This window comes from Pristiophorus japonicus, unplaced genomic scaffold (genome assembly GCF_044704955.1).
Source record: "Pristiophorus japonicus isolate sPriJap1 unplaced genomic scaffold, sPriJap1.hap1 HAP1_SCAFFOLD_128, whole genome shotgun sequence".
NCBI lineage: Eukaryota > Metazoa > Chordata > Chondrichthyes > Pristiophoridae > Pristiophorus > Pristiophorus japonicus.
In genome coordinates, this window is record NW_027250946.1 from 1,523,076 (window position 1) to 1,532,576 (window position 9,501).

Below are 9,501 nucleotides of genomic sequence, written 5' to 3' on the forward strand. Positions count from 1 at the left end.
CATCTCTCTTTCTAGCTATGTCATTGGTAACAGTATGGACAATGAACTCTGACTGATCACATTCCTCCATCAAAATGCCCTGCAGCCGCTCGGTGACATCCTTGACCCTGGCTCCAGGGAGTCAACATATCATTCTGGTGTCACGGCTGCGGCTGCAGAAACGCCTGTCTGCTCCCCTGACTATTGAATCTCCTACCATTATAGCTCTGCCATTCTTCTCCCTCCTCCCCTGTGCAGCTGAGCCACCTGCGGTGCCGTGGATTTGGATCTGGCTGCACTCCCCAGAGACACTATCTCCACACCGGTACTCAGAAGCTAATGTCTGTTGACGAGTGAGATGGACTCGGGACCTCGTGCACGACCTGCCGAGTACTGCTATTCTGTCTGCTGGTCACCCACTCCCTCTCTACCTGCACACTCTTACGCTGATGGGTGACAACATCTCGAAGCAAATAGAGTAAATAGTTGAAGGTGAACAGTTTGCCGTGCTCTGGGGAAAGTGTCTCCAGCCATGCTTCTGTGATGCTACAATCCTCTCTCAGTTATCTTGTGTTTTCACCTGTAAACCTCAATTCACGGATTTAATTTCTGCCCGTGCCAGCAGGGATTTTCTCAGCTTTAATGTGCTGGTTCTCTTTTTCTCTCTCTATGATTCATTCTATTTCTCTCTGAATCTGACTTTCTTTCCACGTGTCAGTCTCGCTGTGTATCTATTTCAATTGCAGTTAATTTCTGTAAGCTTTTCTCATTGGGGATCTGTTTATCCGTCCAAATATGACTTTCTCTCTGTCACTCTCCATCGCTACCCACATCAGTTTACTCCATAACTTATGAGTTTTCTCTTTATGCGATGGTTCATAGAAACATAGAACATAAAAACATAGAAAATAGGTGCAGGAGTAGGCCATTCGGCCATTCTAGCCTGCACCGCCATTCAATGAGTTCATGGCTGAACATTCAGCTTCAGTACCCCACTCCTGCTTCCTCACCATACCCCTTGATCCCCCGAGTAGTAAGGACCTCATCTAACTCCTTTTTGAATATATTTGGTGAATTGGCCTCAACAACTTTCTGTGGTAGAGAATTCCACAGGTTCACCACTCTCTGGGTGAAGAAGTTCCTCCGCATCTCGGTCCTAAATGGCTTACCCCTTATCCTTAGACTGTGACCTCTGGTTCTGGACTCCCCCAAAATTGGGAACATTCTTCCTGCATCTAACCTGTCTAACCCCGTCAGAATTTTAAATGTTTCTATGAATTCCCCTCTCATTCTTCTGAACTCCAGTGAATACAAGCCCAGTTGATCCAGTCTTTCTGGATAGGTCAGTCCCGCCATCCCAGGAATCAGTCTGGTGAACCTTCGCTGCACTCCCTCAATAGCAAGAATGTCCTTCCTCAGGTTTGGAAACCAAAACTGTACACAATACTCCAGGTGTGGTCTCACCAATGCCCTGTACAACTGTAGCAACACCTCCCTGCCCCTATACTCACATCCCCTTGCTATGAAGGCCAACATGCCATTTGCTTTCTTAACCGCCTGCTGCACCTGCATGCCAATCTTCAATGACTGATGTACCATGACACCCAGGTCTCTTTGCACCTCCTCTTTTCCGAATCTGTCACAATTCAGATAAAAGTCTGTCTCTCTCTTTTTACCACCAAAGTGGATAACCTCACATTTATCCACATTATACTTCATCTGCCATGCATTTGCCCACTCACCTAACCTATACAAGTCGCTCTGCAGCCTCACAGCATCCTCCTCGCAGCTCTAACTGCCACCCAACTTAGTGTCATCCGCAAATTTGGAGATACTACATTTAATCCCCTAATCTAAATCATTAATGTACAGTGTAAACAGCTGGGGCCCCAGCACAGAACCTTGCGGTACCCCACTAGTCACTGCCTGCCATTCTGAAAAGTACCCATTTACTCCTACTATTTGCTTCCTGTCTGACAACCAGTTCTCAATCCATGTCAGTACACTACCCCCAATCCCATGTGCTCTAACTTTGCACATCAATCTCTTGTGTGGGACCTTGTCGAACGCCTTCTGAAAGTCCAAATATACCACATCAACTGGTTCTCCCTTGTCCACTCTACTGGAAACATCCTCAAAAAATTCCAGAAGATTTGTCAATCATTATTTCCCTTTCACAAATCCATGCTGACTTGGACCTATCATATTACCTCTTTCCAAATGCACTGCTATGACATCCTTAATAATTGATTCCATCATTTTACCCACTACCGATGTCAGGCTGACCGGTCTATAATTCCCTGTTTTCTCTCTCCCTCCTTTTTTAAAAAGTGGGGTTACATTGGCTACCCTCCACTCTATAGGAACTGATCCAGAATCAATGGAATGTTGGAAAATGACTGTCAACGCATCCACTATTTCCACGGCCACCTCCTTAAGTACTCTGGGATGCAGTCCATCAGGCCCTGGGGATTTATCGGCCTTCAATCCCATCAATTTCCCCAACACAATTTCCCGACTAATAAGGATTTCCCTCAGTTCCTCCTCCTTACTAGACCCCCCGACCCCTTTTATAACCGGAAGGTTGTTCGTGTCCTCCTTCGTGAATACCGAACCAAAGTACTTGTTCAATTGGTCCGCCATTTCTTTTTTCCCCGTTATGACTTCCCCTGATTCTGACTGCAGGGGACCTATGTTTGTCTTTACTAACCTTTTTCTCTTTACATATCTATAGAAACTTTTGCAATTCGTCTTAATGTTCCGTGCAAGCTTCTTCTCGTACTCCATTTTCCCTGCCCTAATCAAACCCTTTGTCCTCCTCTGCTGAGTTCTAAATTTCTCCCAGTCCCCAGGTTCGCTGCTATTTCTGGCCAATTTGTATGCCACTTCCTTGGCTTTAATACTATCCCTGATTTCCCTTGATAGCCACGGTTGAGCCACCTTCCCTTTTTTATTTTTATGCCAGACAGGAATGTACAATTGTTGTAGTTCATCCATGCGGTCTCTAAATGTCTGCCATTGCCCATCCACAGTCAACCATTTAAGTATCATTCGCCAATCTATCCTGGTCAATTCACGCCTCATACCTTCAAAGTTAGCCTTCTTTAAGTTCTGGACCATGGTCTCTGAATTAACTGCTTCATTCTCCATACCAACGCAGATTTCCACCATATTATGGTCACTCTTCCCCAAGGGGCCTCGCACAACGAGATTGCTAATTAATCCTCTCTCATTACATAACACCCAGTCTAAAATGGCCTCCCCCCGAGTTGGTTCCTCGACATATTGGTCTAAAAATCCATCCCTTATGCACTCCAGGAAATCCTCCTCCGCCGTATTGCTTCCAGTTTGTTTAGCCCAATCTATGTGCATATTAAAGTCACCCATTATAACTGCTGCACCTTTATTGCACGCACCCCTAATTTCATGTTTGATGCCCTCCCCAACATCACTACTACTGTTTGGAGGTCAGTACACAACTCCCACTAACGTTTTTTGCCCTTCGGTGTTCTGCAGCTCTACCCATATAGATTCCATCTGAGCTTGCTGATACTGGGTGGTTGACGCGCATTTTAACATTATTCATTCAAAGATGTTCAGTGTTGACGGGAAGATTACATGTTCTGTGGGTTAAAGCACGGGGGTTTGTTGTCAAGCTACGGACGATCAGTTCAATGCGTTATTTGCCTAGTGCTGTGCTATTGTGGTACAGCTTTTCACCGCCCACAGTTAAACACAAGGTATATATCCTCCCACGTTTGCATAGTATGCAGACGTGAAGTTTGCTCTGCGCTGAAAACTAAATTTTGAGTCTCCAAGCAATTTGCCGAATTTCCAAGCACTGCACTGCAGCGTGCCCATGACCAGGATGGCCGAGATGTTAATGGGTTGGAATTAAAATCCAACTGATGTGTCTCTTTTCCTGGTAAATGTTCAACCAACTGGTTTGACAATTAGACTTAATGCTTGTTTGTTATGAAAGCGTGTAAGCGGTCCATAATCTCTGCAAATAAAATATTTTAATTAACCCTTCAAGGCAACGTTTCTTTATTTAGAATAGATGTTCTGCCAATTGACTGAACACAGGAACAGGATTAGGCCATTCCGCCCCTCGTGCCTATTCGCCTTTGTGTTCATTCTTGGCTGAGCTCTATCGTAACTCCATCCATCTGCATTGGCTCCACATCATTTTAACCAGTGTCTAGCAAAAACTATTAATCTAAAATTAACATGTTTAATTGAGCTAGTATATCCTGCTTTTTGTAGAAGATAAATCCATCACTCTTTGCGTGAAGAAGATTTTCCTAACTTCTCTGCCGAATGGCCTTCCTCTGATTTTAACATTATGTCCTCTTGTCGTAAACTCCCCCACGAACGGTAAAAAAAAGCTTTATCGCTATCTATCTTAAAATTTTAAAACCCTCAATCAAATCACCACTTAACCTTCTATATTCCAGAGAGTACAGGCCTAGTTTATGTAATCTCTCCTCATAATTTAACCCGGTAACATTCTGGTGATAAAGAACTGTACACATTCCAATCCAGCCTATCATTTCTAAGATGCCGTGCCCACAAACGGACTGGATATAATGATAGAAACGGCTTATTGCCCATAGCAGAGGGCTCAACAACAGGCGGGCATACATTTAAAGTAATTGGAGAAGGTTTACAGGAGATGTGATGTGAAATTTCCACATGCAGTTAGCTGTGGTTGTCTAAAATGCACTGCCTACAGAGTGGTAGAGGCAGAAACCTTAAGCACATTTAAAAAGTATTTGGATGTGCACCTGAAGTGCCGTAACGTGCAGGGTTATGGACCTAGAGCTGGAAAGTGGGATTAGGCTGAATAACCGTGGCACGGACAGGATGGGCCGAAATTGCCTCTTTCTGTGCTGTAAACTTCTATGAATCTATTATATTCTATAACTTAGAATACTCCAGATATAGTCTAACTACATCTCTGTTCTGTTGAAGAATAACTTCCATTGCATTATAGTCCAACTCCTCGTTATAAATCCTAACATGCCATTAGTTGTTTCGAATATATTTGTAACTTGCTACTGCAGGTTAGCGGGATGGGCACTTGGACTGCAAACCACTTTGGAAATCCATCCCTCCGAGCTGTGCTCCATTTAATTAGGACTCGGATCTAATCTTTGTGATCTAAAATTGGTGACCACACAATTACCTGTTTGGAATCTATCTGCCACTGAATCGTCCATTCGTTTAATCTATCAATATATATTTAAAAGTATACGCTAACGACTGCCCTACTTACCATACCACCAATATTTGCATCATCGGCAAACTGGGATATCTGTCTTCCTGTTGTGCCTTCTTAATCTTTAAGAAATATAGAATGAAACAATTTCTTTAAAACTGGCGTTTTAAAACGTGCCATGTTTTGAAACTCTGGTTAGGGTCTGTGGGAAGAGGAAGGTGGGAGTAAGATTTCAGGTCGATGACCATGTGATCCTACATCATGCATTGTGCGCTGTTTTCAAACAGTAAATGCACGAGCTTGTATTCCTGTAGCATCTTTCACGAACATAGAATGACCCAATTGCCCGCCGTTGCTCAGTTTAAGTGCCGACAGGACCCCCCGCCTCCAGACATCATTACAGCCTTGGTCCAAATATGGCCAAAAGTGAGTAATTCTAAAATGATGCGAGAGTTATTGTCCTTGACATCAAAACAGTATTTGGTCGAATGTTTCATCAAGGAGGCTTCTAACGTTGAAATGATTGCGTGGTTAATCTCCACTGCTGGAGACATACCTAGCCTAAAATAAGATGGTTGTGGTTCGACGGCAATCATCTCAGCCCATGATATCGCTGCAGGAGTTAATCATCACCTGCTTCATCAATGACCAGCCCTTCATCATAAGATCAGAAGTGGGCATGATCGTTGAAGTTTGATTTTTCCAACTCGAGTATCAACTCTGCAGATAATGAACCAGGAAATATATCACCTTTCCATTATCGTGCGGTGAAAATCTTGGAACTCCTTCTGCAACAGTACATTAGTAGTACCATCACCTCAGTGACTGAACCACAGAGCCATAGAAATTTACAGCACAGAACGAAACCATTTAGCCCATCACGTCCTTGCTGGTGGACTGTATAGTATGCTGCCAAATCTAATTTCTAGCTCTTGGACCGTAGCCATCAAGTGCATATCCAAGTACTGCAGTGGTAGACGAAGTTTGTTCATCACTATCTTCTCAAACGCAATTAGGGTTGGCCAATACATGTCAGCCTTGCTAGCTACGCCCACATGCACTGAATTAATATTTTTATTAAAACGTGCTTTAAAAAAATGAAGTACTTCTTGAAGTGTAGTCACGGCAGCCAATTACCACACAGCAACATCCCATCGATGGTGGGATACAGATATGTGCAGGAAACAAAAGAGCATTCACCACCTCATAGAATCATAGAATCGGAGAAGTTTGCGTCAGGGAAGGAGAGCATTCGGCCCATCCTATTTCCGCCAATCAAAAGAGCTATCAAGCCTAATCGCACTTCCCAGCTTTTGATCTGTCGCGTTGCAGATTAGGGCGATTCAATCCATATACAAGTACTACTTAAATGTGATGAGGGATTGTGTCTCCACTAACTTTTCAGTCAGTTATTTCCAGACCCAAATTCATTCTGGGCGAAAACATTTCTCCTCGACTCTCGTGTAATCCTTTTATCAATTACTTTAAATCTATGCCCCCTGATTATTGACCTCTCTGCTCAGGGGTACAGGTGTTTCTTATGCACACTATCTCGGCCCCGCATAATGTTATACACGGCAATTATGTCACCCTTTATCCTCATCTGTTCCGAAGAAAACAACCCCAATCTTTCTCCATAACCAAAACTATCCAGTCCTGGCAACATCCAGAGGACAACAGAGGAAACAGATGAAAGTGAAGGAGAAATGTTTTTTTTTAAGCTTTGATCTGTAATGCACTGCTGAAAAGGTGGTGAATCATGGAGTCATCGATTCAAAGAATTGTTTCAGCATGGAAGAAGGCAGTTCGGCCCGTTGAGCCCGTGCTGACTCTCAGCTCGTCTCACCACCCTGTTATTTACCCGTAGCACTGCAGATTCACTAGTAACCCTCAAAATGGAATTGGATAAATGCTTGAAGAGGCACAATTTGCAGGGCGTTGTGGAAAGATCTGGGAATAATTGGATAGCTCGTTCAAGAGTACGATGGACCAAGTACTCTCCATCGGTATGTATGATTTTATGAAATGCTTTATGATAGTTTCAAATAAATGAGGCTGGTCATTTGCCCATTCCATTATCCCACTTTATGTCTTTGCATGTGCGTCTGTGTTTATACAACCGAATTGAAATGATGTGGGATTCGGTAGCAATACGACGCCAGTCACACAGTGCATCAGGGCGCGGTGGCCAAGTGGTAAGGCGTCGGTCTCGTAAACCGAAGATCATGGGTTCGACCCCCATCTGTGCCTATCGATATTTTATCACTTTAAATGTCATATTTTGAAGCTTTTTCCTTTTTCACTATCAAAACACTTCATAATTTTGAACTAGCGACATAAATCGCCACTTAACATTTTCTATTCTAAGGAGAAAAATCCCAGCTTATCCAGTCTCTTCGTATAAATGAGGTCCCCAACTCTGGCAGTATTCTAGTAAATCTATTCTGCACCCTCTCCAAGGGCTTGACTTCTTCCCTGAAGCGTGTTCCCCACGCAACATTCCAGCTAAGAACTCATAAGTGTTTTATAATTGTTTGGCATAACTTCCTTGTTTTTATACTCTATTCGTCTATTAACAAAGGAAACGTCCCCATGTCTTCCAGATCCTGCCTTCTTTAAAATTGTACGTTTTAGAGCTGGTTGATACAATACAGGGAGCATTATGACCGTTTTCAGGATCATTGATCTTCAGAGGCAGATGCTTAAATGGAGATTTAAATTTTCATGTATAAATCTGGCCCCGTTAAAATTGTATCATTAATTCACATTGCCTCTCCTCATCCTACCAAAATGTTTCACTTCATAATTCTCTGCGTTAAATTACATCTGCTATGTGTCTGTTCATTTCACCAGTCGGTTATTTTCATTCTCCCTCTTTGTGCCACTTAGTATCTGCTTTGTGTCCCTTTGCTCTTCTTTGTAGCTTTCCCATTCACCAGGATCTGTGCTATTTTTCGCATTTTTGTCCGTTTTTACTCTTAGTTTAAAGTGGTCCATTACCTATTTAGTCGTCCATGCCTGTTTTCGTTGGCCCCTCAGGGGGACGAATTGATTCTGTATGACTTTTAATTATTTTTAACACCTCCTGTCGTTTTACCCATTAACAGATTTTTCCCAGTGTATTCTGGACAGTCTCTCTCTCAGCCCCTTGAAGTCGGTCTTACAGAAATCTAGAATGGTAGTAGCTGTTTCACGTATCTCCCTGAAAAACGTTGCGTTGAAGTCGATCATGTTTTGATCGCTATTAAATACATTTTCACTTACCCTTAGGTTGTTGAATAAATCCGGCTCGTTACTCATTAATAAACGTAAATTGGCATGCCCCTTGTTCGTTCTGGAACATATTGTTGTAGAACTAGCCCGGACACACTCAAGAAATTCAGAATTTTTCTGACAGGTGCTAGTCCGATTATCCCAATATATATGAAAATTTAAATCCCATATTAAAACCACACTGTCCTGAATACACGCTTGTCCAATCTCTACATTTATATATTCTATTGCTTCACAGCTGCGACTAGGGGGTATAAAGACAACTTCCGCTATTGTCTTAAATCCTTTCCTATCTCTTAATTCTACTCATAAAGTCTCCACGTCCGGCTTACTTGTAGTTAGATCCTCGCTTAGAACTGAATCATAGAATCATGGTTATTTACAGCAGGGAAGAAGGATATTTCGGCCCGTTCGGTCAACGCGGGCCAACAAAGAGCTACCCAGAGGAATCCCATGTTTCAGCTTTTGGTCCGTAGCCCTGTAGGTTATTGCATTTCAAGTGCATATCCAAGCGCATTTTAAATGATGTGAGGGTTTCTGCCTCTACCATCCTTTCAGGCAGTGAGTTCCAGACTCCCAACTTGCTCTGGGTAAAGCCATTACCCGTCAATTCCCCTCTCAACTTGCTACCAATGACTTTAAATCTATCTCCCCTACTTGATGACAATTCTGCTCAGAAATATAGGTCCTTCCCACCCACTCTCTCTCGGCCCCTCAGAATTTTGAACACATCAATAATGTTACCCCTCAGCTCCCAATGTTCCAATGAAAACAAACCCAGCCTATCGACTCATTACACATAGCTAAAATTCTCCAGTCCATGCAACATCCTCGTAAATCTCTTTTGCACTCTCTCTCGTGAAATTCCATCTTTCCTGTACTGATGTGTACGCAGTACTCTAGCTGTGGCCCAAATAATGTATTATATAGCTCAAGCATTACTTCACTGCTATTGTACAATATACCTCGGCTAATAAAGGTAAGTATGCTGCATGCCTTCTCAAGGAGCACGTTTTCTTTGCATCCTG

The 9,501-nt window shown here is 42.9% G+C and overlaps 1 non-coding gene across 1 annotated transcript; it reads left to right on the top strand.

The window, feature by feature from the left end:
- The first annotated feature begins 7,378 nt into the window (after positions 1–7,378).
- On the top strand, positions 7,379–7,450 carry trnat-cgu (transfer RNA threonine (anticodon CGU)). Its single transcript has one exon. It is a non-coding gene; the product is annotated as a tRNA-Thr (tRNA).
- The last annotated feature ends 2,051 nt before the right edge of the window (positions 7,451–9,501 follow it).